We start from the raw sequence: 20,147 nt of genomic DNA, 5'->3' as shown, positions 1-20,147 counted from the left end.
AACGAATTACTTCACGGTCACTTACCTTTCTTAACGAAATATTTACGACAGCAGTTTTCGCTACAGCGACAGTCTCATATAAAAATTTCATAGGTCAAGAATTTGCGTTACAAATCTGTAGAAACAAAATCGTATGAATATAACAGTGTCCAAAAAATTTTCACCGGCATTGTGATACATTCACGCATTTACACACATTTCATAACTCTTAAAGTACGATTCTCGGTTTACAACATCCTTTTTCACCAGTCAGAGTCCCTACCTTCTATTCATTATTCATATACATATAAACACGTAATAACATTCCTTATATAGCATCATCTTATTGATCATAAACATACCGCAACAGCATAATACACATCATCGTCATAAAAATAACATCATAACACCTCAGTCAAATCTCAAAAACGTCGTAGCTTTCTGATTTCAAAACGTAAAAAAAATTCTCTGCTCGTTTCAATAGTGTCATCTACCTCAAACGTACTTTAAAATCATGCTCCCTTACCAAATACATCATTCAAAGCTCTCATAGTACCACAATGGCTCCGAAAAAATATGAACAGTTCACAAAGTACTGACAAAATGCAATTTCATAAGTGTGAAGTTATTCAACTGTGTAATTACGTAAACATCTGTCACTAATGTAGTAAAAAATGTTTGTTTTTTTGTTAAATAATCAGATAGCTGTGTAATTTATGTGTTAGAGAAATATGGTACCGATGTGTAAAGTTGTATAAGCAAATACCATATTAGCTAGGGCTCCTTGTGCTTGCCAAACACATGGTACACAAAGTAGGTGTGTACCCCCCTGAGGATTAATGTAATTATACCCTCAGGTGTTACAGATTATAGCAAAGGAATGAAATGTATCACGGAAAACCCTTGTATCATTGCACTTCAAATATCTAAAAAAAAATGTTTTAAGTGCAAAATTAATCACTCAAATACGTGTACTGTAGCGCTAAACTGTGCGTCATGTTGTAAGATAATTCTGTGGAAGTGTCGTAGTTATCGTCCTCCGAAAGCTAAGTTCTGCTGAAGTCAATGTACTTACCTCATGATAAACAAAAGTGAAATGCTTTGCGTATAGATATCTTAGTTATTACGCTTATTGCCGTGAAGAAGAAACTACTGTGCTATAACGTATTGTTGTGCTACGGAAAAGGCTGTCTCATTGTAGCTATACCACAAAAGTTACTACTAAAACGTATTTTACTTTCCAGAAGAATTCAAAAAAACTGTGCCGATATAAAGCAGATACAGCACAGAAGCAACAATGTAAATTGTGTCACACATTAGTAGCGTCGTGATATAATTGTGTAGCTGTCAAAGAAACCAAGTGCTAAGTCATCTTTAATCCCACAGAAAGTACTTCAAATAAAGAATGTCTTTTCAAGTAAACCAAAATGTTACATGAAAATCTCATTAGCAGTGCCGGTATATGTTCTAAGTAAGTGAGCCTGATAGTTGTTCCGTAATCGTGCAACTAACAAGCAAGAATGTACAAATGCAACACTGTGTCGTCTGTTCACTTTAACAATGCATTCGTAATTTCTGTTTAAAAATGTTCCCTAGGTTCTAGACTGGATACTTAACTTCAAAAATTGTTGCATGTTAACAGTTTCTTAAGTCTGACAAAGCATACTAGAAATGTGAAGTGAAAAGTTTTATGGCAAAGACAAAGTTAAAAAGCAGATTATCTTTCAATAAACGGTTTTACATGTGAAATGTGGTGTAAACCTTTACTCTTCATAGTACTCAGACTTTTCAACTGAAAAGCAATTGTCATGTTTTATACATCGGTAAAGAATGCTAAAATTTTTCTCAAGGCTAGCGTCTTATGTTATTTTTCTCGGAGCCAGCGGGCGCACGCGGCTGCCTGCTTGTGCGAGTCATTGTCTGTCTCTTTGTTGGCGCGCGCCGTTATTGGGATTAGGAGACCTAACTTCTACAAATTCACTTTGACGAGAAGGCCCTGCCCTGTTTAAATCCCGCCAGTTCTGATGCAATTCAGGTCTGTCGTTACGAATATATCGTCTGTCGTCAAGTCGGTAGTTTACATAGTTTCTTGTTTGTCGGTCATGTGGTGGAGAATTTCTCCCTGAATCGTAACTGCGCGCTGAACTGTTGCGTCTGAAAGTATTCTGTCTCCCTTGATAATAATAGTTCTGGTTACCATATTGCCTGTTTCTCTGATTGTCTCTGTGATAGTCATTACCGCGGAGAGGTGATCTTTCCCTGTAATTATTACTACTCTGCCAACGGTTGTTATACGGGTGGTGTCTGTTTCGGTCACGATTTGTGTTGTGAGAATAGCCTTGTCCGTCCAGTTATTATTTCTTTCATCGCGGAATTGCGACGGATGTGATCTGTAATTGTTGTGCTCCTGTTTCCGCGTTCCCCGATTGTCAGTGTCAATTTCCAGTTCTTGTAACAGTCCCTGAAAAGCTTCAATGTCGTCTTTGCAACGTCCTGCCAAAATAATATGTCGTAAATGTTCAGGTAATTTGATTAAGCAAATGCGGATGAGTTCTGAGGGGCTGTATGGGTTTGACAGGTACTGATTCTTGTGCAACATGTCTTCAAAATATGTCACAAGACTGGAAAATTCAGATTGTTCAAAGTGTTTCATCATCATGATGCTATGTTTTACTCGGTCTTGTGTAGCTTGAGACCAATATGCTGTGAGGAAGGCATGATAAAAATCTCCTTCACTGTGACAATCGTCAATGACCGATCGCATTCTTACAGCTGGTTCATTCTCTAAGTAGCCACACATAAATTCTAACCTGTGCTCTAATGACCAGTTGGGAGGAAAACAATGAGAGAATTGATGGAGCCACGCTTGTGGATGAATGTCGTTGCCAGAATTCTGAAACGTTTTGAATTTACGTGTAGTAATGAACAGCTTATAGTCAAAATCATCGTGTCGGCGAGTCGCATGTCGGTCATTGTTACGTCGTGTCGGCGGTTCCATCTCAAAATTCGGTGCACCTTGCCAATTTTTTTCATAATTTCCGAAATGTCCTGTGTTATTATTTTGTGGTTGTTCCGTATTTCTATGTCTCTCTTCCCGTATTGGGGCGCGAGTGTCCTCTGAAATACGTAATTCTTGTATTACCTGTGTCAGCTGATCTTGTACTTCGCGGATTTCTCTTTGGTGTTGCGTATTAGTTTGATTCAGATTTTGTTTCAGTTTACTAATTTGTTCGCTCTCTTCTGTGTCATTAAAGACTACCGGTTTTGTGTCATTCAGATTATCATCTACCTTCGTAGATAAGTTAGTGAACTGATCCGAAAGTTCGGCTACTTTCTCTGATAGTGGACACATTTCCTCAGTGTGTTTTTCTGAACCAAGTTTCAGAGTATCTACTGTGTCCTTTAAGTTTTCCTGAGTTTTTGCAAGTTGCGTAACCGAATCGGTAGATGCAACTGAGTCAATTTTAGCCGACAAGGTCTCATGATTTTCATGAACAATGGTTTGCAGTTCTTTTATGGCTGCTTCGTGATTCTGTAATGCATTTTCATGCCGCGAAAAAATAGGTTGAAAATGCTCACAAATTTGTGTTTTTACGTCATTACAGACTTTTTGACATTTCGATTCAATGTTATGTAACTCAGTAGTTAAATCTTCACGTGTTTGTTCAAGAGTTTGTTCCAATGAGTCTAACTTTTGAAGCTTTTGCTGTGTTTGTCTCTGATTTTGTTCCATTGTGTCTAACTGTTGCAGTGTTTGTCTCTGATTTTGTTCCATTGTGTCTAACTTTTTGAGATTTTGTTCCACTGTGTCTAACTGTTGCTGTGTTTGTCTCTGGTGTTGTTCCATTGTGTCTAACTTTTCAAGCTTTTGTCCCATTTGTTGCATTAATTGTAATAACAATGCACTGGTGTCTGAAACATGTTCCTCAGTGCTTTTCGGCAGTGAATTTGCACCGGCCACATTCACATTTTGACAAGCGGAAAATGTGTCTTGACTTATTTGAGAAAACGGTGAGGATCCAAAACCTGAATCTACAGTATTTGCGAGATCGTGTCGTGTCATTTCGGATTCCTGAGCCGAGCTATTGCCGACCGATCGATCGATAATGCTTCCCTGCTCACTAATTGTTTCACTGCCTACGCCATTGTTTGCCGCCCGCTCCATTTCCCTATGCACAATTACCAAGTTACTATGTTGAACATTAGTTAATTCATTACACAGTGGCGCTAACACACTGCTTTCGTCTTCGCTGTCATTTCTCAGTTTACTTTGGAGCCTAGTGTTACGTTTTTCACACGCCATTATTGTCACAATATTTCACACGACAACACAGAAAAACACAATTTTAAGAGCAAAAAGAGGGGAACACATTAACATGGCACTGAAAATAATATCTAGTTAATTGCAGCCGCGAAATACTTGGTGCAAATCTACATGCGTGCCACACCTGTTTTACTGTACAACAATGAAAGAGTACAACTACAAAGGAGATTCTCTCTACAATTACGTGCTAGCAATAAACAAAATCTACACTAATTACACAAACTACAAGAAAAAATCAGAAGATTCCAGTGAGGTATCCTAGGCTAAGGGTCGACATATGAAACGTCCCCTTTTTGAACAATTTTACACGAGACTGTGCTTAAACTGACACACAATATTTTTTAGCGCAACGCAATCTGACTTTCAATAATCTCTACAAGAGAATGGCCCTGACTAACATTAACCTGTACTTTTCACAAATCACTTACCTCACAAAAATCTTGGTTACTCCCACTACTGCAATACAGAAAGCGCCACTACTGCCAGCTAAATAAAAGATTCAAACTATGGAAGGCACTAACTACTGATAGGGATAGTTAGCAAATGAAAGATATTAATAGAGAACAAACAATGTATTTACCTTGATATCATCATATATATATCAGTTCATGACAAATTACAAAACTCCGCCATCTCTCTCCCCACATCCACCACTGCTGGCGGCTCACCTCCAACTGCGCAACGCTACGTGCTGTTCACAGCCAGCTGCCTAACGCTACAATGGCGAGTATTACAACAATGCAAAGCAGCCACAGACTGCACACAGCACAGCCAGTGATTTTCATACAGAGGTGGCGTTACCAATAAAAAAACCTAAACAGCCTACTTACAATAGTACCGAACAAAATGAAGAGAAATAGGTAATAATAATAATAATAATAATAATAATAAGTAAGCAGGAGACTCAGGTTCGGGTCCCGATCTGGTACAAATTTTCAACTTGCCCCATTGATATAAATCAATGTCCACTGACAGCCAATGTCATTAACTGCTTTTCTTTTGATTTCTTGCCTTCTTTTACCTTCCTACTGCATTGAAAATATCTATGCGACATTGCAGATATCGACGGTTTGGACTACATGTCTTGTTTGAAAACTATGATACGCCGTGCACTCATAATACTTGCTGTTGACAACAATAATAACTAACATACTCTTCGCCCTCAAGCATTCACTCATTAGTACCTGATTCTTACTCGGAATTGTTTCCCCGGCAGCATTAGTGGTACGTTAACATTGGTACACAGCATTATGGGTGAGTTTGTTGAGGAAGAGTTGCTACACTGCACCTAATTTACGAATCCACTGCATATAACGGAAGACCAGCGCAATGGCGCTATGCTGAGCTGTTCCCACAGCGTCAGTAACCGCACCACAGTACTGAAACGTCCCCTTTGAACAATTATACATGACTGTTCTTAAACTGATACACAATATTTTTAGCGCAACGCAATCTGACTTTCAAAAATCCCTACAAAATAATGGCCCTGACTAATGTTAACCTATACCTTTCACAAATCACTTACCTCACAAAAATCTTCGTTACTCAAGCTACTGCAATACAGCGAGCGCCACTACTGCCAGCTAAATAAAAGATTCAAACTACTGAAGGCACTAACTACTGATAGGCATAGTTAGCAAATGAAAGATTTTAATAGAGAACAAACAATGTATTTACCTTAATAGTCATAATATATATAGCAGTTCATGACATCCAGTCTTACAAATTTCAAAACTCCGCCATTTCTCTCCCCACATCCACCACTGCTGGCGGCTCACCTCCAACTGCGCAACGCTACGCGCTGTTAACAGCCAACTGCCCAACACTACAATGGTAGACAACAATGCAAACTAGCCACAGACTGCACACAGCACAGCCAGTGATTTTCATACAGAGCGCTACGTGGCGTTACCAATAAGAAAACCTAAACAGCCTACTTACATAGCCCCCATGCTCCCCACAAAAAATTTTACAAATTGTTTTGGGCAGTGGCCAATACAGATTTGAAAAAAATTTTCATAATTACAATAACAAGAAATCAAATGCACACACTTATCGATGCAATGTTGGTCAAAAGCTAAAATTTTCTCACAGTCCATAAAGACAGTCCTGATCATTCATCACAGTAAAACTGCCGTTTCTTTTCTCAAAGTCTGAGCAGTAAAAGACAATGCACACGGAAGTAGTGGATTTCCATGCAGTCTTGAAGAAGTAGTGTTGTCCTTCCAACGGAAAGACAGTGCTGACTCTTGACATGCTGACAGGTAATGGGCCACAACAGAGCAAACCCCACAGCGGAGTCAATCGACGTTTTGAAGAATATTGGTAGGTAGGTCTTCACAGAGCAGACCCACTGCAGTCCTGGTAGAGATTACGGTATTGGTGGGCCACCAGAGGAGCAGACCCACTGCAGTCCTTGTAGAAATAATGGTATTGGTGGGTCATCAAAGATGCAGACCCACTATAGTCCTTGTAGAGATGGCCAGCAGCCATCTGTTGTGACTGTGCAGGTGCACAATCACCATTGAAGAGTCTTGCGGATAATATAGCAAGTCCATAACCACCACTTGTGAACTCACAAAGTTTCTGGAATTGTCCTTAGAACCAGCAATGCTGTTATCCAGTCCCTTGCTGAATTGTTAACACACGTGCAAACACTATCAGTCCCTACTTCTCACATATTGTCCGTATACTATGACCAACAGAAATGTGTGCAGTGAAATGAATGCCTACAAGTTACTTAATTTGATGAACTGGTGTCAATTACAATTTTATAACACGAGAATACAATAACAAAGGTACAAAATACACCATTAAAAACATAATAATACAGATAACATTTGTAGTAAAACAGGCTTTACAAAAGAATAGAAATAAACATGTACATCAGTGTTACAGGAATTATGACATGAGTAAATATATAAAATAATGAGAATAGTTTTCGAAACAGTAATTTCACACTTGAGCATAGAAACAGAACAGAATTAATAATGTCTAAACATCTTTAGAAAGTGAATAACATATTATTAATGCAAATTATATTTGAGGATAACAGTATTCCTCATCATAGTGAATGTACCTTAGTACTAAAAAAATTCTACAACATAAATCGTATTAGCTAAACACATAAAGAGAGGAAGAACACAAATATACAAGAGTACACAAACACATAGCGGAATAACAGAAAGGGAAAGGACAGGGTTTGTTTTACTGCAGTATCTTGCAAACAAAACTTTCTTTACTTCTTGGAGATCTCCCTTCATTCTTCATTATTTCAAAAAGTGCTATCTATACCTGTTTCTGTACTTTTTTCGTAAAACTTCTCAATGCATTTCTTCCAATTCATCGCAACTCATTCTCTTATATAGTCTAACCCTCTTAAGCTAACTTAAATCTACTGAGCTCAGATGCTAAACTAAAGGACGAGGCAATGCAGCAGCACAAAACAATTAATACAAACAGCAATGAAAAAAAATGGAAATTGTCAAAGCAAGCTACAGTAAATCTAAATTACCAAGCAAATGCAACATTATAACTAATATGAGCCAATGTGCAGCAACAAGAAAAATAAATCAGTAGTAAAACTGGCTTAACAGAGTAATACAAAGTGAAATTTAGTAGCACTATGCCTGGCAAACAGCAGCAGCAAATGCAATAGATTATATCTAAACATGACAAAGCTCAAGGAGAAAAATATTACAGTAAAGACAACAATGCAGATAAGGGAAATGTCTATTCACATCTTAATATCTATGTCATTAAAGTGGTGCACCACAAAAACTAATTCTACAAAAATTACCAAGTACTTGAAAAGAAAACTATGTATGCAAGTCCTGTGAAGGGAAATGTCTTTTTGTGCTCCTTCGTTTTTTTTTAAGTAGATCATTAAGTTATTATTTACTGGATCTGTAGGCATAAAATATCTACACTCCTGGAAATTGAAATAAGAACACCGTGAATTCATTGTCCCAGGAAGGGGAAACTTCATTGACACATTCCTGGGGTCAGATACATCACATGATCACACTGACAGAACCACAGGCACATAGACACAGGCAACAGAGCATGCACAATGTCGGCACTAGTACAGTGTATATCCACCTTTCGCAGCAATGCAGGCTGCTATTCTCCCATGGAGACGATCGTAGAGATGCTGGATGTAGTCCTGTGGAACGGCTTGCCATGCCATTTCCACCTGGCGCCTCAGTTGGACCAGCGTTCGTGCTGGACATGCAGACCGCGTGAGACGACGCTTCATCCAGTCCCAAACATGCTCAAGGGGGGACAGATCCGGAGATCTTGCTGGCCAGGGTAGTTGACTTACACCTTCTAGAGCACGTTGGGTGGCACGGGATACATGCGGACGTGCATTGTCCTGTTGGAACAGCAAGTTCCCTTGCCGGTCTAGGAATGGTAGAACGATGGGTTCGATGACGGTTTGGATGTACCGTGCACTATTCAGTGTCCCCTCGACGATCATCAGTGGTGTACGGCCAGTGTAGGAGATCGCTCCCCACACCATGATGCCGGGTGTTGGCCCTGTGTGCCTCGGTCGTATGCAGTCCTGATTGTGGCGCTCACCTGCACGGCGCCAAACACGCATACGACCATCATTGGCACCAAGGCAGAAGCGACTCTCATCGCTGAAGACGACACGTCTCCATTCGTCCCTCCATTCACGCCTGTCGCGACACCACTGGAGGCGGGCTGCACGATGTTGGGGCGTGAGCGGAAGACGGCCTAACGGTGTGCGGGACCGTAGCCCAGCTTCACGGAGACGGTTGCGAATGGTCCTCGCCGATACCCCAGGAGCAACAGTGTCCCTAATTTGCTGGGAAGTGGCGGTGCGGTCCCCTACGGCACTGCGTAGGATCCTACGGTCTCGGCGTGCATCCGTGCGTCGCTGCGGTCCGGTCCCAGGTCGACAGGCACGTGCACCTTCCGCCGACCACTGGCGAGAACATCGATGTACTGTGGAGACCTCACGTCCCACGTGTTGAGCAATTCGGCGGTACGTCCACCCGGCCTCCTGCATGCCCACTATACGCCATCGCTCAAAGTCCGTCAACTGCACATACGGTTCACGTCCACGCTGTCGCGGCATGCTACCAGTGTTAAAGACTGCGATGGAGCTCCGTATGCCACGGCAAACTGGCTGACACTGACGGCGGCGGTGCACAAATGCTGCGCAGCTAGCGCCATTCGACGGCCAACACCGCGGTTCCTGGTGTGTCCGCTGTGCCGTGCGTGTGATCATTGCTTGTACAGCCCTCTCGCAGTGTCCGGAGCAAGTATGGTGGGTCTGACACACCGGTGTCAATGTGTTCTTTTTTCCATTTCCAGGAGTGTATATTAGTACATCCATTACATTTTATTCTAACCAATGCTGCAGTGCAGCTAGAAACTGGATATTAAACAAAATAGGCAAAGCAAGGCGTGAAACGTCATTCACTAGCCATATGGCATTTCATAATGCAGTAAACAATCTTTCAACTAGCAAGACAATAGACGTGAAATGTTTCTCATCATTTCATTTCAGTAAATATCATAAATTAAGAGCTCGACAGTGTAATCATATGTTTTCAAGTTTGGGCGTGTCGTATTTGCGATGCTTTCTACAAAGAAATGTCAATAGCGAGGATAATGGCCTCTTTTTTTTCCACCTGTGCCTCTGAAAGGCACACACTAATGGCTTTTTTTCCAGGCGACTGTCGCGCAGCTGGGTGCTTACAGTGACCTACCTTCGTTACCGAAATATTTACGACGCCAGTTTGCACTACAGTGACAGTCTCATATAAAAAATTTCACAGGTCGAGAATTTGCGTTGCAAATGGGTAGAAACAAAATCCTATGAATATAACAGTGTGCAAAAATTTTTCGCCGGCATTGTGATACATTCACGCATTTAGACACATTTCATAACTCTTAAAGTACAATTCTTGGTTTCCAACATCCTTTTTTCACAAATCAGAGTTCCTAGCCACTACTCATTATTCCTTACCTTATTACACATATACATATTCGTCGACACTTCTTCAATATTTCATCATAATAAATACGAGGCATAATCAAATTCCTCATATAGCATCAGCTTATTGATCATAAACATACCTCAACAGCATAATACACATCGTCGTCATAAAAATAACATCATAACACCTCAGTCAAATCTCTAAAACGCCGTAGATGTCTGCAATAATGTCAAAACCTAAAAAAAATTCTCTGCTCATTTCAATAGTGTCATCTACCTCAGACGTACTTTAAAAATCACGATCCCATACCAAATACATCATTCAAAGCTCTCATAGTATCACAATGGTTCCGAAAAAATATGAACAGTGCACAAAGTACAGACAAAATACAATTTCATAAGTGTGAAGTTACCCAACTGTGTAACTGCGTAAACATGTGTCACTGATGTAGTAAATAAAAATGTTTGTTTCTCTGTTAAATAATGAGATAGCTGTCTAATTATGTGTTAGAGAAATATGGTACCGATGTGTAAAGTTGTATAAGCAAATACCATATTAGCTAGGGCTCCTTGCGCTTGCCAAACACATGGTACACAAAGTAAGCGTGTACCCCCCTGAGGATTAATGTAATTATACCCTCAGGTGTTACAGATTACAGCAAAGGAATGAAATGTGTCACGGAAAACCTTTGTATCATTGTACTTCAAATATCTTTAAAAATAAATGATTTAAGTGCAAAATTAATCACTCAAACGTGTCCTATAGCGCTAAATGTGCGTCTTGCTGTAAGATAATCTCTGTGGAAGTGTCGTAGTTATTGTCCTCCGAAAGCTAAGTTCTGCTGAAGTCAATGTACTTACCTCATGATAAACAAAAGTGAAATGCTTTGCGTATAGATATCTTATTTATTACGCTTATTGCCGTGATGAAGAAAGTACTGTGCTGTAACGTATTGGTGTGCTACGGAAAAGGCTGTCTCACTGTAGCTATACCACAAAAGTTACTACTAAAACATGTTTTACTTTCCAGAATAATTCAGAAAAACTGTGCAGATATGAAACAGAAACACCGCAAAAGCAACATTGTAAATTGTCACTCATTAGTAGCGTCGTGATAAAATCGTGTAGCTGTCACATAAACTAACCACTGTGTCATCTGGTATCTCACAGAAAGTACTTCAAATCCAGAATGTATTTTCAAGTAAACCAAAATGTTGCATTAAAATCTCATTAGCAGTACTGGTAAATGTTCTAAGTATGTGAGCCTTATAGTCGTTACGTAATCGTGCAACTAACAAGCAAGAATGTACAAATACAACACTGTGTCGTCTTTTCACTATAACAATGCATTCGTAATTTCTGTTTAAAAATGTTCCCTAGGTTCTAGACTGGATACTTAACTTCAAACATTGTTGCATGTTAACAGTTTCTTAAGTCTGACAAAGCATACTAGAAATGTGAAGTGAAAAGTTTTATGGCAAAGACAAAGTTAAAAAGCAGATTATCTTTCAATAAACGGTTTTACATGTGAAATGTGGTGTAAACCTTTACTCTTCCTAGTACACAGAGTTTCAACTTGAACGCAATTATCATACAGTATACGTCGGTAAAGAATACTGGAATTTTTTTCTCAAGGTTAGCGTCTGTGTTATTTTTCTCTGAGCCAGCCGGCGCACGCGGCTGCCTGCTTGTGCGAGTCATTGTCTGTCTCTTTGTTGGCGCGCGCCGTTATTGGGATTAGGAGACCGAACTTCTAGAAATTCACCTTGACGAGAAGGCCCTGCCCTGTTTGAAGCTCGCCAGTTCTGATGGAATTCAGGTCTGTCGTTTTGTCGGTAGTTTACATAGTTTCTTGTTTGTCGGTCATCTGGTGGAGAATTTCTCCCTGAATCGTAACTGCGCGCTGAACTGTTGCGTCTGAAAGTATTCTGTCTCCCTTGATAATAATAGTTCTGGTTACCATATTGTCTGTTTCTATGATTGTATCTGTCATATTCATTACTATGGAAATGCTATCTTTCTCTGTAACTATTACTCTGCCAGTGGTTGTCATATGGGTGGTGTCCGTTTTGGTCACGATTTGCGTTGTGAGAATAGCCTTGTCGTGTCCAGTTATTATTTCTTTCATCGCGCAATTGCGACGGATGTGACCTGTAATTGTTGTGCTCCTGTTTTCGCGTTCCGCGATTGTCAGTGTCAATTTCCAGTTCTTGTAAGAGTTCCTGAAAAGCTTCAATGTCGTCTTTGCAACGTCCTGCCAAAATAATATGTCGTAAATGTTCAGGTAATTTGATTAAGCAAATGCGGATGAGTTCTGAGGGGCTGTATAGGTTTGACAGGTACTGATTCTTGTGCAACATGTCTTCAAAATATTTCACAAGACTGGAAAATTCAGATTGTTCGAAATGTTTCATCATTATGATGCTATGTTTCACTTGGTCTTGTGTGGGTTGAGACCAATATGCTGAGAGGAAGGCATGGTAAAATTCTCCTTCACTGTGACAATCGTGGATGACCGATCGCATTCTTACAGCTGGTTCATTCTCTAAGTAGCCACACATAAATTCTAATCTGTGCTCCAGTGGCCAGTTGGGAGGAAAACAATGAGAGAATTGATGGAGCCACGCTTGTGGATGAATGTCGTTGCCAGAATTCTTAAATGTTCTGAATTTACGTGTAGTAACGAACAGCTTATAGTCAAAATCATCATGTCGGCGAGTCGCATGTCGGTAATTGTTACGTCGTTTCGGCGGTTACATCTCAAAATTCGGTGTACCTTGCCAATTTCTTTCATAATTTCCGAAGTGACCTGAGTTATTATTTTGTGGCTGTTCCGTATTTCTATGTCCCTCTTCCCGTATTACAGCGCGAGTGGCCTCTGAAATACGTAATTCATGTATTACCTGTGTCAGCTGATCTTGTACTTCCCAGATTTCTATTTGGTGTTGCGTATTAATTTGATTCTGATTTTGTTTGAATTTCCTAATTTGTTCGCACTCTTCTGTGTCATTCAGATTATCATCTACCTTCGTAGATAAATTATTTAGCTGATCCGAAAGTTCAACTACTTTCTCTGATAATGAACTAATTTCCTCCATGTGTCTTTCTACTGTGTCCTTTAAGTTTTCCTGAGTTTTTGCAAGTTGCATAACCGAATCGGTAGATGCAACTGAGTCAATTTTAGCTTGCAAGGTCTCATGATTTTCATGAACAATAATTTGCAGTTCTTTTATGGCTGCTTTGTGATTCTGTAATGCATTTTCATGCCTCGAAAAAATAGGTTGAAAATGCTCACAAATTTGTGTTTTTACGTCGTTACAGACTTTTTGACATTTCGATTCGATTTTATGTGACTCAGTAGTTAAATCTTCACGTGTTTGTTCAAGCGTGGTGTGAAGATTTTGTTCCATTGCGTCTAACTGTTGCTGTGTTTGTCTCTGGTGTTGTTCCATTGTGTCTAACTTTTGAAGATTTTGTTCCATTGTGTCTAACTTTTGAAGCTTTTGCTGTGTTTGATTTTGTTCCATTGTGTCTAACTTTTGAAGCTTTTGTCCCATTTGTTGCATTAATTGTAATAACAATGCACTGGTGTCTGAAACATGTTCCTCAGTGTTTTTCGGCAGTGAATTTGCACCGGCAACATTCACATTTTGACAAGCGGAAAATGTGTCTTGACTCATTTGAGAAAACGGTGAGAACCCAAAACCTGAGTCTACAGTATTTGCAATATTGTGTTCTGTCATTCCCAATTCCTGAGGCGAGCTGTTGGCGACCGATCGATCGATAATGCTTCCCTGTTCACTACCTGTTTCACTGTCTACACCATTATTTGACGCCCGCTCCATTTCCCTATGCACAGTTACCAAATTACTACTTTGAATGTCTGTTAATTCATTACACAGTGGTGCTGGTAAGCTACGCTCGTCGTCACTATTATTTCTCTGTTTACTTTGAAGCCTAGTGTTACGTTTTTCACACGCCATTATTGTCACAATATTTCACACGATAACGCAGAAAATAAGAGAACACATTAACATAGCGCTGAAAATAATATCTAGTTAATTGCAAGCTGCGAAATACTTGGTGCAAATTTACATGTGTGCCACACCTGTTTTACTGTACAACAATGAAAGACTGCAACTACAAAGGAGATTCTCTCTACGATTACGCGCTAGCAATAAACAAAATCTACACTAATAACACAAACTACAAGAAAAAATCAGAAGATTCCAGTGAGGTATCCTCGGCTAAGGGAAGACATATGAAACGTCCCCTTTGAACAATTATAAAAGACTGTGCTTAAACTGATACACAATATTTTTAGCGCAACGCAATCTGACTTTCAAAAATCCCTACAAAATAATGGCCCTGACTAACATTAACCTACACCTTTCACAAATCACTTACCTCACAAAAATCTTCGTTACTCAAGCTACTGCAATACAGCGAGCGCCACTACTGCCAGCTAAATAAAAGATTCAAACTACTGAAGGCACTAACTACTGATAGGCATAGTTAGCAAATGAAAGATTTTAATAGAGAACAAACAATGTATTTACCTTAATAGTCATAATATATATAGCAGTTCATGACATCCAGTCTTACAAATTTCAAAACTCCGCCATTTCTCTCCCCACATCCACCATTGCTGGCGGCTCACCTCCAACTGCGCAACGCTACGCGCTGTTAACAGCCAACTGCCCAACACTACAATGGCAGACAACAATGCAAACTAGCCACAGACTGCACACAGCACAGCCAGTGATTTTCATACAGATCGCTACGTGGTGTTACCAATAAGAAAACCTAAACAGCCTACTTACAATACCTCCGCATATTACGAATGTTGCATTACTCCCTTTTGTGTCACACGTTTTCGTAAATGCACTACAATCTTTTTCAGTGTATTGCAGCTTTTTCACAGAAAGAAAAGTAACTGGATTAACAAACCGAATAAATGGTTAAAATGGTTCTGAGCACTATGGGACTTAACATCTTAGGTCATCAGTCCCCTAGAACTTAGAACTACTTAAAAAATGGCTCTGAGCACTATGGGACTTAACATCTGAGGTCATCAGTCCCCTAGAACTTAGAACTACTTAAACCTAACTAACCTAAGGACATCACACACATCCATGCCCGAGGCAGGATTCGAACCTGCGACCGTAGCAGCATCGCGGTTCCGGACTGAAGCGCCTAGAACCGCTCGGCCACCGCGGCCGGCTAGAACTACTTAAACGTAACTAACCTAAGGACATCACACACATCCATGCCCGAGGCAGGATTCGAACCTGCGACCATAGCAGCAGTGCGGTTCCGGACTGAAGCGCCTAGAACCGCAAGACCACCGCAGCCGGCAAACCGAATAAATCATAATTATGAGATGCGTTCAGTAACTATTGCATCACAGTTTTTTCTGAAAGCAGTTGGTTTTATTCAGAATTCCAACACCATGTTACTTTGGCTACAAAATCCTATTTTTTTTTTTTTTTCGTTCGGTGCGACGACCTTCCGCCATCTTACTGGGAGAGCCGATATGCCCATATGGTACCATTCTACTGGACAATGCCGCAGCCAACGTCTTATTGCATCAGTACCCCCCCCCCCCCCCCCCACATGATCTAAATACTGCTTTCCGCGCAGTCCATCCTTCATTGGGCCAAACAGATGAAAGTCAGAAGGTGCGAGATCCGGGCGAGGGTGGATGAGGAAGAACAGTCCAGTGAAGGTTGTGAGCTCCTCTCGGGTGCGCAGACTTGTGTGAGGCCTTGCGTTGACACGGAGAATGAAAAGTTCGTTTTGCATCCGTCGATCACCTCGAATGCGAGTTTCCGCAAGTTCTAACATTGCAGGAGTCACAGCTACGTGCACGCGGCCGTGTTACTACGATGTCAGACGTCTCGCCCTACAACTCACCGCGCTTTTGTTCACTGCCAGGTCTCCGTGGACATTCTGCAAGCGCCTATGAATATCTGCGTTGCTTTGCTTTTCCGCCAAAAGAAACTCAATGACAGCTCTTTGCTTGGAACGCACCTCCGCTACAGATGCCATATTGAGGGCTACGTATAGCGCCCTCGCCTATCGGAAATTCGTGAACCTATAGGGGCTGAAGCGAGAATATTCCACGATGTCCCACAATAAATTTCGCATTTTGCCAACCGAAATTGGCCCAGAAAAAAATGCGTTACTTATTCAGCTCCCTTCGTACGTTATTACTCTGTAAAAAAAGCCAGCGGAGATTACGGTTCCCTTATAGCATAATACCCCCAAAAAAGGTCCCCGAACAACCCCCGAAATTCTATTGGTGGAAATCTAGTTTACCCAATATGTATAGCGCAAGCAAGGTTGTCGGCGTTCCTTGTGATCCTCGGCGGGAGAAATTCGGCTGTTTCGCTGGAGGTAGCCACGGAATTGAGGTCGCTGGCTTCGTTTAAGGTGTGACGGGTCGTGCAGAAGTAGCGGTAGCGCTACCGCGCTGGCAGCCATTAGGTGCCCCTTGAACTCTTGCTCTCCGCTCTTGATCGTTGCGTGCGACGTCTTGGCAGACCGGCTGAAAACGTGACGCTAATTTTAGAGTGAGAAACAAGTCCATTCAGCGACTGCGACTACAAAGCGCTGCGGTGGAAAAGCCCGTGCTGACGGTCCAATAATAACTGTCACTTGAGATGACTGCGGTGGGGAGCTTTCGTGTCTGCAGCATCGACGCTTTGTCATTTCCTCGTACTCGAGCCCCGGAGGCTGGCTCTTGAAAATTCAAAAGGGAAAAGAGTGCCTTTAATTTTTTAACTCTGCGTTGGAACTGAAGCCCCGAGATGCGAAACCGCTGAAGTATACTTTTTGGCTGTAAATGTTTAAGACTGGCAATCACCTCTTTGTGCTGCCTTACGCCAAATGAAGTATAAAAATACCCACAATCGAACAAAGGAAGCTGGCCGGGGTGGCCGAGCGGTTCTAGGTGCTACAGTCTGGAATCGCGCGACCGCTACGGTCGTAGGTTCGAATCCTGCCTCGGGCATGGATGTGTGTGATGTCCTTAGGTTAGTTAGGTTTAAGTAGTTCTAAGTTCTACGGAACTAATGACCTTAGAAGTTAAGTCCCATAGTGCTCAGAGCCATTTGAACCATTTGAACAAAGGAAAAGTTAATAGTAGCAAAACAGCGGGAATCCCGGAAAGGTACTATCGTGTCTATAATGTGATATCGACTGCGACAGCTTGGCGTAAAGAAACAGAAGTATTCTTACGTGATGTTTCTGACAACACTACGTTTACCTATATAAAATGGGACATGATTAAGGGTTGTAAAGCCTCTAATAGGAGAATAAAGGACCCTCAACCAGTCACCTGTGGTCGACATGACAGGAAGCAAAAATGGACTGCAACGCCCTACACCATACTGGCGTACATATGTAACATTAGCACTGAGTAACAATGGCTGAAGTAGTATCATTGTGAAATAGTACTGACACTGCGAAAGGCGAGAAACGGTAACGAAATATGTACACAGCACCTCTACTAAGAACTGAAGCATATTTGATAAGTATAGAAACTATAAAGTGATAACAGTGAAGGTTTTGATGAATTATGTGACACAACAGTTATTAGTGAATTACGTGTACACAACATATATCAAATATGAAAGGGAGATCTATAATGTAGAGCAGTGGTCCCCAACCTTTATGAGAACATTACCCCTGAGTGCAGTCAGATATTATTAGATAGTACCCCCTGCCCCATCAATATTAATGCCTAACTAGGCTTTGAAAAAGAATTTATTTAGAAAATTTTTATTTTTAAAATGACGAAAGATGAGTGACATTTGGTTTTTGTATATGTTTTATTGAACCACTAATTAATGAGTCAATGAGACAACAGCACTGCTTATTTCCAACAATGTCTTTTATGGAATGATTATGCAGTTTTTACTGCATCGCGAGTATTACCTACAGGAAGCTAATTATCCACACTGAGGGTAGACAGTTGTTACAAAAATGCTTACTCTGCACCACTCCTTTACTCAGTGACACTTAGCTTCATATGCACCCTGAACACTATTGCAAACCATTCAAGTTAAAATTTCTTCACTGTGTGTACTGTTTGTAATCACTTGTTGGTCTCCTTACTTTCATAGCCGGCAGTACACGCTGCCAATGCTTTGGCTGACCACTGCCACTAATAATATAAGCTGTAACCACCACTATATTGTGTTATGCATTAATGCTAATATTTGGGAAGAAAAACTATTTATTGGTAACTTATGTAATCAGTAGTGCAGTCTTATGAAGTTGTGATTATAGTAATGATTTTTCAAAAATGGTATCCTTTGTGAAACAGTTGTTTTTACCCTTCAGAAAATTTCATTTTATCCCTGGAGGTGGGGTTGGAGGGAGGGGGTAATAACCCCCATATTGGGAACCACTGCTGCAGAGCCTATTCAGCGAAACATTATGTATAATATTTTACATTTTCAGCATACGCAACTAACAGATTTCAGCAGTTACAGCCACATTCATAGCATTAAAATAAACAAGAAATGGGACAGAATCTAGATGTAAATGTAGAAATGTGACAGACATGGCTTCACTGTTGTTAAGGAGCTGCACCACTCCGTGGGGGTGTAACTCAGAGGTAGAGTGTCTGCTACCTCTGTTTTGAAAATCAGAGTCCAAAGCACATTTTACAGAAAAAGTTTAAAGGAGACCTACTATAGTATTATCATAACAGTGTTAACAGGATTCATGATGATTTGACCTCATATAATCTGTTCTTTTCAAATGGCCCATTGTACAAACTGTTCATTGTTTACAGTACAAGATACAGATACAGCCTACTATTGGCAAATGGAAATCATGGGCAAAACATCATTACACTGAGCTATCCACTGTACAGGTAAGGTACAGGAATCAGGAGTGAGGTCTCTATTTGAAGTTGCCAGGAATCTTGTGATGCTTCACTGAACTATCAGATTCCAGCAGTTACAGCCACATTCATAGCACTGAAATAAACAAGAAATGGGACAGAACCTAGATGTAAATGTAGAAATGTGACAGACATAGTTTCACTGTTGTTAAGGAGCTGCCTGACTCTGTGGGGGTGTAACTCAGAGGTAGAGTGTCTGCTTCGCATGCAGAAAGTCCTGGGTTCAAATCCCAGCTCCTCCAAAGTATTTTTATCTTTCAGGTGACACTCTATGTGTATACTAATACTGTAGACAATCATTAGTTTCTCATTAATGCGAATAAACTGCTATTAGAACAAGAATTAATTCAGACTATAGGTGGATTCGTAAATATCTCCAGCACATTGTTGGAATAGTCTCTTCGGTGCTTCTCTATCCCCATTATACCCTTTTACACTGTCTTGCTCTAGTCGAATTGTTAAACATCGACAAAAGAGAAAATAGGATACATTAAGATTTTCGATAACTAACAGTTTAAACAAAACCAAAAGACAATACACGCTGTCCCTGCGAGGACTGGAGTTTGGTGTTACGCAATAAATAGATAAATAAAACAAATTGAAATGGTTTCGGTCGAAAGAAAAATACGAACGAGTTATGATGGCGTTAACGTCCTTGATGCGATGTTACGCAACAGATTAATGCATGGTTTGGGGAACGAAAACCTCTGAAGTTACAATGCTGGTCTCCTAGGAGAATAAAAGTATGTGCTTGAATCAACGATGGGTCGCTGTAAGCTCTGTCGTAAACACGCTGAACGACAGTTTCCGCAGCTGTGTTAAAGACTCTGTTCTGTAAAGTACATGAACAGATACTAACACAAACGTGTGCGTGTTTTACCTGAGTGTTATGGCATTACTGATGTCTGTTAAGTAGTTCTGCTCCTCTATTCATGTTATTCCAATCTTCAAAATGT

General features: G+C 40.6%; 1 non-coding gene across 1 annotated transcript; it reads left to right on the top strand.

Moving 5' to 3' along the window:
* The first annotated feature begins 19,361 nt into the window (after nucleotides 1-19,361).
* Nucleotides 19,362-19,433, top strand: Trnaa-cgc (transfer RNA alanine (anticodon CGC)). The gene has a single exon. It is a non-coding gene; the product is annotated as a tRNA-Ala (tRNA).
* The last annotated feature ends 714 nt before the right edge of the window (nucleotides 19,434-20,147 follow it).

This window comes from Schistocerca nitens, chromosome 2 (assembly GCF_023898315.1).
Source record: "Schistocerca nitens isolate TAMUIC-IGC-003100 chromosome 2, iqSchNite1.1, whole genome shotgun sequence".
NCBI lineage: Eukaryota > Metazoa > Arthropoda > Insecta > Orthoptera > Acrididae > Schistocerca > Schistocerca nitens.
Note: the sequence above shows the minus strand (reverse complement) of the source record. Positions and strands in the feature narration are given on the sequence as shown.